Here is a 15,077-nt window from a genome sequence, read left to right as displayed (position 1 = left end):
ACCAATGGATTTATTTTTCAATCACTAATAAATTTTGGGATTCTCAACTATGTTATGAAAGATATAATGAAATGAATTGATACACCATTTTACTTTATGCAATATTTGGGTAAAATGGCTTTAAATTAATATTCCCATTCAATAAAATGCGTCTGTACACTGTATCTAATTTGCACATGATGTGTTCTTGGAGGCAACATTTAATGGAAAAAGAAGTTGTAATAATTTGAGTAATAATCAGCAACATTTTAATAATAATATCTAATATTTCATAGGAATATTGATGTATAATTTATTTCCATATTCTCTTGTTGTGTCTCCTAAAATGCCTGATAAACATGTATGTATGTAAGTCCTGATGTCCTCTACAGTGGACATGTGTGAAATCAATGCCCTGTTCTGAACAGAAAGTCATTTTTTTATTTGAAACCCTGTAACATTTTCCTGAGATGTTGGTTTATGAAATACAATTTGAGAAGTAGTCCAATTTAAATTATAATTACAATATATTATCATATTTCCTACATTTGATCACTAAATTAATATCAGACAGTTTTAAAGACCAAGGAGAAGTTGTTTTCATGGTGAAACCTCCAAACATGTGGTGTCTCTGAAAAGTCCTGATTGTGCTCTTTACAGGACACCCAGGGTGTGTCATGTGACATGTATGATGTCAGAGAAATTCACTAAAATATAATGTCCACTACAGTGGACCAAAGTCTATTCCTGGGTCCCAGGAGGATATAATGTAAGTGATGTTGAAGTGTTCACTCGCCTGTTTTCAGGATCAGTTCCGTCATCAGAGCAACAGCGTTCAGTACAACAACACCGACTGATCCAAACACATACACAGGAACAACACGGTGAAGAGCTGGAAGATACAATATTAATACGGTTTCATATCTTCACCATTAGAGATACTAATAATACAGTTTATATCATCACTTTGCCATCATCATCAGGTTGAGAACCACGTTATCTTCAGGAAATACACTGTATTTTTAATGATCAAAAAATATCTTGTAGAATAAGGATTTCCATCATTCATTGATAGAAGTTGAAAAAAAACATGACAGTAACACACAATATTCATACACAAACACACACTCATGTTTCACACACATTTGTTCTTGATTGAGGAAACATGATTTAAGATTATTCACCATGTTGCTAGCATGATTTAACATGATGCTATCATGTTGCTAGCATGTATGTTGCATTAATTACCATGTAGCTAACATGATTTAGCATGCTGTTAACATGAATTATAATTGTGTTAACATGATTTAGCATTGTTGCTAATATGATTAAGCATGATGCTATCATGTTTTATCATGTTGCTAGCATGATTTAACATGAATTACCATTGTGCTAGCATGATTTAGGATGCTGTTAACATGAATTAGCATTTTGCTAACATGTTTTAAAATGTTGTTAGCATTAATTACAATGTTGTTAGCATGAATTACCATGTAGCTAACATGATTTGACATTCTGTTAGCATTAATTAACATTGTGTTAGTATGAATTAGCATGATGCTCTCATGTTTTATCATTTTGCTAGCATGAATTACCATGTTGCTAGCATGATTTAAGATGCTGTTAACACAAATGAGCTTTTTGCTAATGTTTAAACATGCTGCTAGCATGCTTTACCATGAATTACCATGTAGCTAACATGACAGATACATAGTGGATGAAGCTTAAATACTCTATTGGAGTTCATGCTTTAAAGTTTTGACCCCCTCAATGAAAGCGTATGGGACTTTTATGATTGTTATGAAAACTGTAAGTCGGATCCGTTATAAAAGATAATAGCGAGTCAGAACAGCTGAAGGTCTGAGAGAGTTTGGTGTTTGTAGCTTTAAAGCTCTAGGAGGAGATGCTGTCTAAACTCAGGCTCAGAAGAAGAAGAAGTTTTAAATAGTAGATCAGTAAGTGAAGTAAGTTTGATCAAGCAAACTTAAATATCAGCAGGAGATCATAAACACACACGAGGAACAGGATTTCATGAAGATCATTATTACAGCGACAGAATTAAAGCTGTGCTGAGATGGTAAACACTGAATAACTCTGTAAAACATCTGAGGTTTACCGTAAACATACGTCTGCAGCGTTTCAGGATTTACAGATTTAACTTAAACTTACAGTAAATAGCTGTATTTCATTAACTGGTGTAATGTTATGAAGTACTAAAATACCATAAAAGCACAGGTGATGGTGAGAAAGGTCAAAGTTCATGATGAGATTAGTACTAATATAGAAGCTGTACAGTGTCATACACACACACACACACACACACTAAACAACATCATAGACACACACACGACACTGAAATAATGCAGTGAACATTAACAACATTAGATGCAACATAAAGCCCTGATGTACAGAACTTACAAGAAAATAAGCAGTTTTTCACTGTACTGTCTTTTAGCGTTAAAATGAGGATAGTTTTCACAGTGTAGAGATACAGGCCCTATCTTGCACCCAGCGCAATTGCCTTTGTACAGCGACGCATGTATCATTCCTATTTTGCACCCGCGCACAGCGGACTTTTCCCTCCACAGACGCACGTCGGTAAACTAGGGAATGAACTTGCACTCCCGGGACGGTTCAGCACAAAGAGGCGGCGTGATCCGGCGCAAACGTTCCCTGGTGCTATTTTGCAGTTTCAGAAAACAATCCCGCCACTGACCAGGAGAAACCGAGTCTAAAGTCAGTGGCGTTGTGCATGTTATTCAGATGCTATTTTAAGAGCGCATGCTTGGCCATAATAAATGTAGCGTGTGCACAACGCACACACACCTTCTCTCATCACACAGAAGCAGCAGTTTTCATTTTTATTAAACCATATGTAACCCAGGTGTTTTTGCCTTATTCTCTTTATTCGCGGCTCCCCTTTGTGTTCGCGTTGTCGCGAGGCTTCGTGAAGTATCGTGAGACTTGACAGAGTGTTGCGTCACTTTCCTTTAAATACGGCCGCGCGCTGTTGTTTGGTGTGTGTGTGCGGGAGGGAGTCGGTGTGTTGAGCTGCTGCAGGTAGGCGTTTAGCCCTGTAAAACATTCTACTGTTAAGCTAAACTGTTGGTTTAACTATTATGCCTTTTAGATTGCCTCTACCTTTCAATTGACTGCTGTTGAGTTACTTAATGATATGGGAGCTGGTGAGTTGTCATTGTTTGTTATACGGTGCTAATAGTGTATTGTATGTGATTGTGGTGATGTTATCAGCCATCATGGGGTTAATTCCCAAATATGGCGTTTCCACGAGGATAAAAGGAGATGCGACAGACATCTGGGCGAGCGTTTATTCCGTTTCTGGGCAGTGACGTCATTTTCGGGGCGCCGGTTTCGGTTCAGGAGGTAAGGGCTTTTTGCGTCTAACGCATCTTGAATGTTCGGATCAGGAAGGGTGATTTTGGGACTCGTTTACCTTGCAGTGCGGCAGAGGAGACAGCAGACACGAGAGGCAAACAGATATCACTACAAGCTTTTCTTTATTAGCACGTTATTGAGTGCATTGAGCACCGCGAGTCATTTACCACAGGTATGTGATATTCTCTTATGCCTAAGCTAACGATTAAAGTGGGAGGATCATCTCCTTAACTTAATGTTATATTTTAACAGCGATACAAACGTGGAGGTGTTGCAGCAGGCTTGGCAGACCTTGAAGACTGGCAGACGCTGTCAGCTCACGCTACTTACTGTTTATCTACGTGTGATCAGAGAATGTCTAATAGGAAGAGAATTGGCACTCTCTGCTTACTTCCGGTTTCTGGACTGGCTGCAGTAACACGTCTCTGTCCATGCGGGGGTGCTCGCAGGCGAGTGCAGAATGAATGGAGGTCTATGGTGAAAAACCCTCAAAATCCACTTTTCTCAGGATATAATTTTTTGTCTAGTAATTTGAATGTTGTATTCGAAAGGAGATGCAAAGAAATTACACATTGCTGGGTGTTAGATTTTTTTAGAGTCTCTTATTTGGTTTAAAAAGTCTTTTAAAATGTCAATGACGTCAGAATGCTGACGTCATTAGCAGAATGCTAGCGTGTTATGGGCAACAACAACTCAACCTGTAAGAAATCGAAAGGACATAAGTACTCGTTCATTCAACTTTCGACCTATAACCCATGTTGAACTTGCAAAACCTACAATAAAATCTGAGTTCCCTTTCGAAAGGGAACTCTACACTACGTCAGAATGACGCTATGGGGAACGCCTCAGGCGTGACAGGTGTCTGAAATAAATATCAACTCACGTCAATTATGTTGACCGGCGACAGCCCGTGAATCATCAGCTTGATTGATTAACGCGCAACCTGGATGTATAAAGGGAAGCCTTGCATACATGACAACATCTTTTCGTCTTCAGGGACTGTTTGTCTGTATTGAGAATATCGCTGAAGCGCGCGGGAGGCTCTCGAGAGAGCCTCTTGTGCAAACTGTGAGCGTTTTTTATTTAAAAATGCTCCGCTTTCGCGGACCCTTTTCTCGAGGGAGGAGGGTTCAGCATCTGAGCTGTGGTGCGTGCGATCTGTGAAACAATACTGTTTGGGTACGAGGCGTTCACAGTCAGTTCCTGAGGGTGCTGGCAGTGTTCATTAAGAAATATCTCGGCGCGCGTGAGAAAGAAAAAATCCGTGCGCTGTCGGATGTTTCAACCTCGCAACTGTTGACTTTCTTCTCGAGGGATGAAAGCCAAATATTTTTTAACGGCTCTTTTCTCGCGCTTGCCGAGGCAGTGTGTAGATTACGAGAACGTATAAATGTTAAAACAGTATTGTCTGGTGAGTATGGCTGCATTTAATTCTATGAATTAAAATGATGGAATATTATCTGACTTTTAAGAAGTTAGATATTTAGTAATTCAGCCTATCATCCAGATCGCGTTACCCAGTGTTTTTGGCTGCATTTTAATTGAAAAATGAGCAGTGAACAAAAAGAGCAGGTGTAATTCTGGTCTTTTTGTAAAATGTGAAATTAACATATTTCTGTTTCTTTTCAGACCACATCTCCTGTTTTAGAGTCTGGGGCAAAATGTTATGGAAGTAAATCTAAAGATTTTTTCGATGGTCAGGTAGTAGGTCTTAACAGGCCTCCTTGACCAGACAGTCCCCATTTTGCAACCGGACAGTGCTTGGGCCTCCCTGAGGTGAGCTCCCAGGAATTGACTGTCAAGGAGTAATGTGGTTATCAGGTTATAGGCCTCACTAGGCCTTCCTGAATATGAGCTTCCACATACTATGGTTAAATGAGCTCCCACATATTATGGTTATCAGGTCATAGGCCTCACTAGGCCTTCCTGAATATGAGCTCCCACATACTGTGGTTATCAAGTTATAGGCCGCTCCAGGCCTTCTTGAATATAGCTCCCATATAATGTGGTTATCCGGTCATAGGCCTCACTAGGCCTTCCTGAAAATGAGCTCCCACATACTGTGGTTGAATATGAGCTCCCACATTCTGTGGTTATCAAGTTATAGGCCTCACCAGGCCTTCTTGAATATGAGCTCCCACATACTGTGATATGAGCTCCCACATTCTGTGGTTATCAAGTTATAGGCTTCACCAAGCCTTCTTGAATATGAGCTCCCACATACTGTGGTTATCAGGTCATAGGCCTCACCAGGCCTTCCTGAGTATGAGCTCCCACATACTGTGGTTGAATATGAGCTCCCACATTCTGTGGTTATCAGGTCAGAGGCCTCACCAGGCCTTCTTGAAAATTAGCTCCCACATACTGTAGTTGCCAGGTTATAGGCCTCACCAGGCCTTCCTGGTTATGAGCTTCCACATGTCAGGTTACAGGCCTCACCGGCCTTCCTGAATGTGAGCTCCCACATACTGTGGTAATCAGGTTACAGGCCTCATCAGGCCTTCCTGGTTATGAGCTCCCACATACTGTGGTCGCCAGGTTACAGGCCTCATCCGGCCTTCCTGGGTATGAGCTCCCACATACTGTGGTTGAATATGAGCTCCCACATACTGTGGTTATCAGGTCAGAGGCCTCACCAGGCCTTCTTGAAAATGAGCTCCCACATACTGTAGTTGCCAGGTTACAGGCCTTTCTAGGCCTTCCTGAATATGAGCTCCTATACACGGTGGTCGCCACGTTACAGGCCTCGCCAGGCCTTCCTGGTTATGAGCTCCCACATACTGTGGCGCCAGGTTACAGGCCTCACCGGCCTTCCTGGTGATGGGCTTCTACATGTCAGGTTGCAGGCCTCACCCGGCCTTCCTGAATGTGAGCTCCCACATACTGTGGTCATCAGGTTACAGGCCTCATCCGGCCTTCCTGGTTATGAGCTCCCACATACTGTAGTCGCCAGGTTATAGGCCTCACCAGGCCTTCTTGGTTAGGAGTTTTTCACATGTCAGGTATCGGGCCTCGCCGGCCTTCCTGAATGTGAGCTCCCTCATACTGTGGTTGTACATGAGCTCCCACATACTGTAGTCGCCAGGTTATAGGCCTCACCAGGCCTTCTTGGTTAGGAGTTTTCACATGTCAGGTTTCGGGCCTCACCGGCCTTCCTGAATGTGAGCTCCTACATACTGTGAGCTTCCACTTACTGTGGTTATCAAGTTATAGGCCTTACCAGGCCTTCTTGATTATGAGCTCCCACATACTGTGGTTTAATATGAGCTCCCACATTCTGTGTTTATCAAGTTTTAGGCCTCATCAGGCCTTCTTGAATATGAGCTCCCACATACTGTGGTTATCAGGTCATAGGCCTCACTAGGCCTTCCTGAGTATAGCTCTCACATACTGTGGTTGAATATGAGCTCCCACATTCTGTGGTTATCAAGTTTTAGGCCTCACCAGGCCTTCTTGAATATGAGCCCCCACATTCTGTGGTTATCAGGTCAGAGGCCTCACCAGGCCTTCCTGAATGAGAGCTTCCACATATTTTGGTTGAATATGAGCTCCCACTTACTGTGGGTATCAAGTTATAGGCCTCACCAGGCCTTCTTGAATATGAGCTCCCACATATTGTGGTTATCAGGTCATAGGCCTCACTAGGCCTTCCTGAGAATAGCTCTCACATACTGTGGTTGAATATGAGCTCCCACATTCTGTGGTTATCAAGTTTTAGGCCTCACCAGGCCTTCTTGAATATGAGCCTCCACATTCTATGGTTATCAGGTCAGAGGCCTCACCAGGCCTTCCGGAATGAGAGCTTCCACATATTTTGGTTGAATATGAGCTCCCACATGCTGTGGTTGTCAGGTCACAGGCCTCACTAGGCCTTCCTGAGTATGAGCTCCCACATACTGTGGTTGAATATGAGCTCCCACATACTGTAGTTGCCAGGTTATTGGCCTCACCAGGCCTTCCTGGTTACGAGCCTCCACATGTTAGGTTACAGGCCTCACTGGCCTTCCTGAATGTGAGCTCCCACATACTGTGGTGAATATGAGCTCCCATGTTATATGGTTATCAGGTCAGAGGCCTCACTAGGCCTTCCTGATTTGAGCTCCCACATGCTGTGGTCGCCAGGTTAGAGGCCTCACCGGCCTTCCTGAGTATGAGTTCCCCCCATGCTGTGGTTGTATATGAGCTCCCACATACTATAGTCGCCAGGTTATAGGCCTTACCAGGCCTTCTTGGTTGAGAGCCTCCACATGTCAGCTTCCTGAATGTGAGCTCCTACATACTGTGGTCATCAGGTTACAGGCCTCATCTGGCCTTCCTGGTTATGAGCTCCCACATTCTGTGGTTATCAGGTCAGAGGCCTCACCAGGCCTTTCTGAGTATGAGCTCCCACATACTGTGGTTGTATATGAGCTCCCACATACTGTAGTCGCCAGGTTATAGGCCTCACCAGGCCTTCTTGGTTAGGAGTCTTCACATGTCAGGTTACAGGCCTCGCCGGCCTTCCTGAATGTGAGCTCCTACATGCTGTGAGCTTCCACTTACTGTGATTATCAAGTTATAGGCCTCACCAGGCCTTCTTGAATTTGAGCTCCCACGTGCGGTGGTCGTTAGGTCACAGGCCTCACCGGCCTTCCTGAGTTTTAACCTTCCACAATTAGTGGTCACCAGGCTTTAGGCCTCTGCGGCCTTCCTGGTTATGAGTTCTTTCATGTCAGGTGGCAGGCCTCACCAGGCCTTACTGAATGAGAACTCCCACGTATTGTGTCTATCAGGTTGCAGGCTTCTTCTGGCTTTCCTGATTATAGGTTCCCACGTAAGGTGGTTCCCTGGTTACAGGCCTCACCAGGCCTTCCTGGTTTTGAGCTTTTACATGTCAGGTTACAGGCCTCATCCGGCCTTCCCGAATGTGGGCTCACACATACTGTGTTTTTAGAGTGATGAAGTACGAGCAAACCTTTACTTTATTCCTTTTTGGTACATACGTTCCGTACCTTTTTTATACCATGCTTATGGTAAGTCACACGACTTATGTCTTGTGTATTTTCTAAAATCCATTTTCTATGGTAAGGGTCATGCGCGTATCGCTTCTGTCCCTTCCTATGTGCCTCAGACCCTGGTCTTTCTCTTCGGGTCCCATTCTAGATACTTCCTGTCGTCACTTTATTACGACAGATGTTTTTCTCTAGCTAACTTCCACATTCTGATGAGCTCCCACACACTGTGGTCACCGTGTTACAGGCCTCACCGGCCTTCCCGAGTATGAGCTCCCACATGCTGTGGTCGCCAGGTTAGAGGCCTCATCAGGCCTTCTTGGGTTCAGAATGGCTAAGTACATGCACTTTCTTTCATGTACTTTCTATTTCCATTTTTTATGGTAAGGGTTGTGCGCTGTACGCTTTATTCCCTTTCTGAAAGTGAGCTCCCACATCATGTGGTCGCCAGGTTAGAGGCCTCACCGGCCTTCCTGATATGAGCTCCCACATGACGTGGTCGCCAGGTTAGAGGCCTCACCGGCCTTCCTGATAGGAGCTCCCACATGCGGTGGTCACCAGGTTAGAGGCCTCACCGGCCTTCCTGATATGAGCTCCCACATGTTGTGGTCGCCAGGTTAGAGGCCTCACCGGCCTTCCTGATAGGAGCTCCCACATGCTGTGGTCACCAGGTTAGAGGCCTCACCGGCCTTCCTAATATGAGCTCCCACATGTTGTGGTTGCCAGGTCAGAGGCCTCACCGGCCTTCCTGAAGGTAAGCTCCCACATATTGTGGTTGAATACAAGCTCCCCCATGTTGTGGCCGCCAGGTTAGAGGTCCTACCAGGCCTTCCTGGAGGTAGCTCCCTTTAGGCCCTCACAGGCCTCCTCAGTGTTTTGAAACACAAACACTGGGTAGATCCATGGATCGAGTAGAGAGACTCCCCTCGCTGGCAAGGGTTGTAAAGCACTATGCTGAGTCATACTCTCCAGGGTTTCCCGTCTCTGAGATCCGGGCTGAGTGGTTCACTGCCTGTTTTGCAGTCCCTCGGGTTGGATGCCTTCTTAAGGCAAGTGTCCAGAGGCTCTGTCTTCAGACAGACAGGAAGTGGCCAGACTCTAGTGTCTTATGTAGTGACACCAGGTCAGGCCTGCCTGGTGGTATTTCAGGTGGCACGCTCCCCTGAATAGTGACTGGCTGGGAGTCCCTTGGGCCCCCTAGCCACACTCCCTAGAAGGGACCCCTTCTTTTGGAAGCTGTGGTCCTAAGCCTTTGAGCTGGCCCAGATATACCCCCCATTAACTATGTTCTGGCGGTTTCTTGGTTCATTAGCTTGGGTGATGACCGGTAGGGAGTGCTGTCACTGACAGCCCGATGTGACCTAAGGGTGAGTGGTTCCAGTGTTTTCTGAATTACTGGTTCGGACAGTTGTCACTGCCTTTGGGCATGCACTCCCCTCAGCATGGTGGCGTTGGTATATCGTTCCCCATAGCGTCATTCTGACGTAGTGTAGAGTTCCCTTTCGAAAGGGAACGTCTCAGGTTACGACTGTAACCTATGTTCCCTGAGAACAGGGAACGAGACACTACGTCTTCCTGCCATGCCTCGGGGCCTGCCTGCAACAGTCCCTTCAGACGATAGGATGTTGTCATGTATGCAAGGCTTCCCTTTATACATCCAGGTTGCGCGTTAATCAATCAAGCTGATGATTCACGGGCTGTCGCCGGTCAACATAATTGACGTGAGTTGATATTTATTTCAGACACCTGTCACGCCTGAGGCGTTCCCCATAGCGTCATTCTGACGTAGTGTCTCGTTCCCTGTTCTCAGGGAACATAGGTTACAGTCGTAACCTGAGACGATTTCTCAACGGCAATCGGGTGAAAGAGACACATTTAGCCGTCTAGCCCCACAGACTCCCATTCATTCTGCACTCGCCCGCGATCACCTCCAGTGGAATTCTAATGAAACTGCAACCAAGATCGATACAGTGGGGCTAATAGGAAGTGCCAAGGCTCTCCGTAGACGGGCTCTGGTGTGATACTAAACGACCCTGAAGTGGATGGGGTGGCGTTTCACGTATAAATTACCGTGCTCGCCCTCATTTCCGTCTCTTGCTCAAACTGTCAACTATTATTTTGAGAAGCTGTATTCTATTTCAACAGTGTGACTGCTTCCATCCGGTTGTGGACTATATTCAAGCCGATCGAAGCACGCGTCGAACGTACAGCCTGCCCGGATGTTTCTAAAATCGATCCTTAATGTGACAGTATTCCTCGACTGTTGAACTGAGGTTGGGGGGAAATAATTGCACACTGACAAATTCTCTATGTCACCCTTGTATTTATATAGTTTATATATGGGTGTTTAATCTGAATTCTGCATTCATTATTGTGTGATGAACTGATTTACTGTTTGTGACATTGTCGTTCATTTCTCTGTCAGGAAGTTTGTGGGGTGGTCTAGAATCTCCCGCTATCGTGCTGAGCACGGTCATTATAGAGAAACTGGCCTGTTTGGCCGTGCGTGTGTTTTTTTTATTTTTTTATGCTTCTTTGACAACCTTGATGTGAGAGTGCATGTTTCGTGTATCGTTTTTTTGTATTGAATATTCTTTGTCTTTTCCCTTCAGAATCTGGGGCCATCCGTGGTTCCTGAAGTCTTCTGGGTGTGGTGGTGGTTTGATTGACAGTCTGCAGTGTTCACAGTGAGTGTAGTGTTGTGAGAGAGCACGAGTGGTTGCAGTGTTGATCTGATAGCCAGGACAAATTCCCCAGGTTCTGAAGTGGTGTGTGCGTGTGTGTGTGCAATGTGTGACGTGTCTGGTTTTAAGATTCTTTATTAAAAAGTGTGTTTAGTAAATTATGCTTTTTCAATAAACTGTTTGTACTTTCACCATTGTCTGGAATCTGACTCAGCCATTGCGTACCTGTGTGCTTTATGTACTCAAACTATTTCTGGGTTCCCGGATTATATCTGGGTGGCGTAGTCGGAATTCACCTAAAGTCTCAAACTGCCACATGTATATGGATCTGTTAGCTGGCGCTGGCTGTACTTTAATCAGTATGAGTCTGACTATATATATATATATATATATATATATATATATATATATATATATATGTATATATTAGGGCTGTAGTCAAGACCACCTTTGTCGAGTCCAAGACAAGTCCAAGACCAGGACTAGTCGAGTCCAAGTCAAGACCGAGTCCAAAAAGGTTCGAGTCCGAGTCAAGACCGAGTCCAAAAAGGTTCGAGTCCGAGTCAAGACCGAGTCCAGGACAGGAAAAAAAAAAGTCTGCTTAAAAAAATATAGGCTATAGCCTATAGAAATTAAATCACTATGTAATAATGAAATAATGAATAATTGTGATTTTATTTAAAATAATTGACAAATTTAAAAAAAAAAAAAAAAAAAAAAAAAAAAAATGATATGCCTAAAGGAGCACACACATCGTTTCGACTGTCTGACTCTGATCAGCCTCACATTCTGTTCCTGTCAATCATACACGCGATGTCAACCAATTAAACTGCATGAGGGAAGGCCGAGCCAACTCACACACACACACACACACACACACACACTAGAGATGCGGATAAACCGCGGATCGGGCGGATGACGTGACGAAAAATAATATTTTTATTAAATTCAGGCGGGTGGCGGCTGAAGCAATCAAATGAAAAAAGTTTGCCACTAAGCAAACCTGCAAGTTATGAGCTGGGTTATTTTGTTTCGATATTAGCTATATTTTAAAACAGCCAGTCATTGGAGCCTAACGTTACCACTCGTGGAATAGGCAAAGAAAGAAAGGTACGAAAAAAAGTCGGAAACCTTTGCCCATTAATTAGATGTGCAAGGCAAGCAGGCTAGTTTTCGGGGTGTTATGGACAATCAAAAATGTGAATATTCACGTTGCACTAGCGGTGGACTTTCAGCGAGTTTATTTAAACATTTATTTTTTAAAGAGCCGTTTGTGAGTCAAAAGAGCCGGCTCTTTTCAGTGAGCTGAGTGAAACGAGCCGGCTCACGAAAAAGACCCGAAATGCCCATAGTTATTAAGTGGCCAGTGTTTCACTTTCCCTCCAATAATATTTTGTTTTAATATCGCGGCGACGTTTGTGTGATTACTGGGAAAATAATAAAGACTCTGGACTCGGTCGAGACCAAAAGCCATATTTGGCAAGACCAGTGGCCGAGACCGAGACAAGTCCGAGTCCGAATACCAGCGAGTCCGAGACAAGTCCGAGACCATAGAAAAACGGTCTCGAGTCCGGACTCGAGTCCGAGACCGGACTCGAGTACTACAGCCCTAGTATATATATATATATATATAAATTTTTTTTTTTTTCACACATCTACATATTGGTACTGAGTTTATGAACTGTTCCATCATGGACTCCCTGTCTCGAGGGCTGTGTGTTGTGAACTGCTGCGGCTTCAAACACTGTTTATGATTGAGAGAATTTTGAATTCTGAGATTGCTGTATGTTCATTAATAACTTTGAACTGAATACTTCCTATGTGCACGTGTAAATATTGTAAATGCTTGTTGTCCTATATGTAATACAATTCACAATTGCACTGCAGCCTTGACTCTGTGTATCACTGAACTTCACCTTTTCCTCCTTGAGCCAAACTAAGATCTTCTGATATTGGTCCATTATTTTTATCTATAATTACAGCACTTATATACTGTATGCTACAATACATTATTACAAGGAAAAATATTAACACACAAGGGAAATCATTGTTGTGTCCATGAAGATGTGAAAGAATAGGCATAAATCTAGCTTACACATTTACCCAAATGATCATACGCCTGTTTAACCGAAGCTAATTTGGGTGTGTTTCTCCATCCCCAATGTCACTTCTCTGTGTTTTACGGCTCTGACGAGAACGTCGGTCTCCTCGGCTGTGAACCGCTCCTGCAAATCTGCCGTTATAATAGCCATCCGCCATGGAACAAGTGTGCCTGCTCTTAAAGGGAATGTGAGATGACGCTCTGATTGGTTTATTTCACGTTACGCCCAAACCACACCTATATGAGTAATGTAGCTACTTCAGACCAACACATTTCAGATTTGCGTCGGGCGCAAGAGTCATTTATCCCGCTGGTATAATAGCAAGAGACCCGCCCACAAAGTTACTTGCGTTCGTTTCAGATCGTTAAAATAGGGCCCATAATCTCAACAGAAGAGGAGAACAGAAGAGAGTGAGGAGAATAAACGAGAGCTGAAGGATGAAGATGATCAGAGATGATGATTAATATTAATACTGTACCCCATTTAAATGAGATTGTGAAGTTTATCAGCACCCAGAGTGACTGAAGAAACATGATCATACAGGCCCATCCGACACGATCTGAACATCAACACACACACACACACACATCAGATCATCACTGACAGTGTTCATCAACACACACATCATATCATCACTGACAGTGTTTAACACACACACACACACATAAGATCATCACTGACAGTTCATTAACACACACACACACACACACACACACACACACACACTCACTCACACACATCAGATCATCACTGACAGTTCATCAACACACACACACACACACACACACACACACACACACACACACACACACTTCAGCATAAAGCTGAGATATAGCAGAGATGTCTCAGATATATAATTTAATTTAATCATACCCTTCTCATTCTCCAGAGCTGTGATGTAGAAATAGATCATTACAGCATTGATCAATAACATGAGCATTGACCACACTGATCTCATGACCGAAGGTGAACCTGAAAAACATGTTTAATATTAGTGTAAATCTGCATATCTGTGTTTGACACTCACTGAGTAAAACATCAAGACCATACATTAAACATTATATATAAAACATTTCATAAATGTTCAAAACGACTGAACACAGATTAATCTCATTAAACCCTCCACTCAAAATCTGTAAAGATCAGACATTCATAATGACACAAGCGTTTATGAATTATAGATTGATCAGATTATGGTGGTATGTGTGTTTATATGAGGGATCAGATCATAATTCGACTCACAGCCCATTTGTTGACCACATGTAAAGTCCCAGTTGTATCTGGTCACTGTTGTAAACACTGGTAACACTGCAACAATGAGGAACCCTGGAAACATTAGAGATTATATTAATGCATTAAAGGTAGGGTAGGTAATCCTGTTCAGAAACACTTTTTTTTATACTGGGTGAAATGGTCCTTCCATCCTGATAGTAGTCAATACATTATGTGTTTAGAAAAAGGAATGAAAAAAATCAGACCTCTGTAGCAGCTGCAGGACAGTAAAAACTCTGACCAATCACTGCCATTCGGTGCGAATGTAAAGAACCAATCAGATGCCTTCATGTCTCGTGCCCGCCCCGACCCCCACTGCGCGCGCTGCCCTGCGTGCACTCATCACATTTGCGAAGGCAAACAAGGCAAAAACTACTTCCTTGGACCCTGCCCGCACTCTTGAACGACCTCCTCTGCTTCGCCCTCAACCCCGGACCTGTCCTCGAACCGACGATGCGGTACTTGTCTCCGGACTCGGAGTGTACGTTAGTCTTCATTAGAGTCAACAATGTTTTCATCATGGAAACTCTTACATGCAAAACACCGTATATGTTATGAATCTTACACGAAATTCACCTTCATCACAGTGTAACTGATGGTAATGGAAAAACGTGTATCAATGCAACCTGTTTTTAGTTTTGCCTTATAAATAT

At 43.6% G+C, this 15,077-nt stretch overlaps 1 long non-coding RNA gene across 1 annotated transcript in view; it reads right to left on the bottom strand.

Annotated features, from left to right (window-relative positions):
• LOC311289910 overlaps positions 1-14,365 on the bottom strand; it is a 16,236-nt gene extending 1,871 nt beyond the window's left edge. Inside the window, exons 1-3 of the long non-coding RNA XR_014627241.1 lie at positions 14,026-14,365; positions 13,631-13,711; positions 772-871 (exon numbers count right to left, since the gene is read on the bottom strand). This is a non-coding gene — a long non-coding RNA (uncharacterized lncRNA). The remainder of the gene's footprint in view (positions 1-771; positions 872-13,630; positions 13,712-14,025) is intronic.
• Positions 14,366-15,077: the final 712 nt, after the last annotated feature.

This window comes from Rutilus rutilus (genome assembly GCF_951802725.1).
Source record: "Rutilus rutilus genome assembly, chromosome: 1".
Taxonomy (NCBI): Eukaryota; Metazoa; Chordata; class Actinopteri; order Cypriniformes; family Leuciscidae; genus Rutilus; species Rutilus rutilus.
This window is presented reverse-complemented; position numbering and strand designations above follow the sequence as displayed.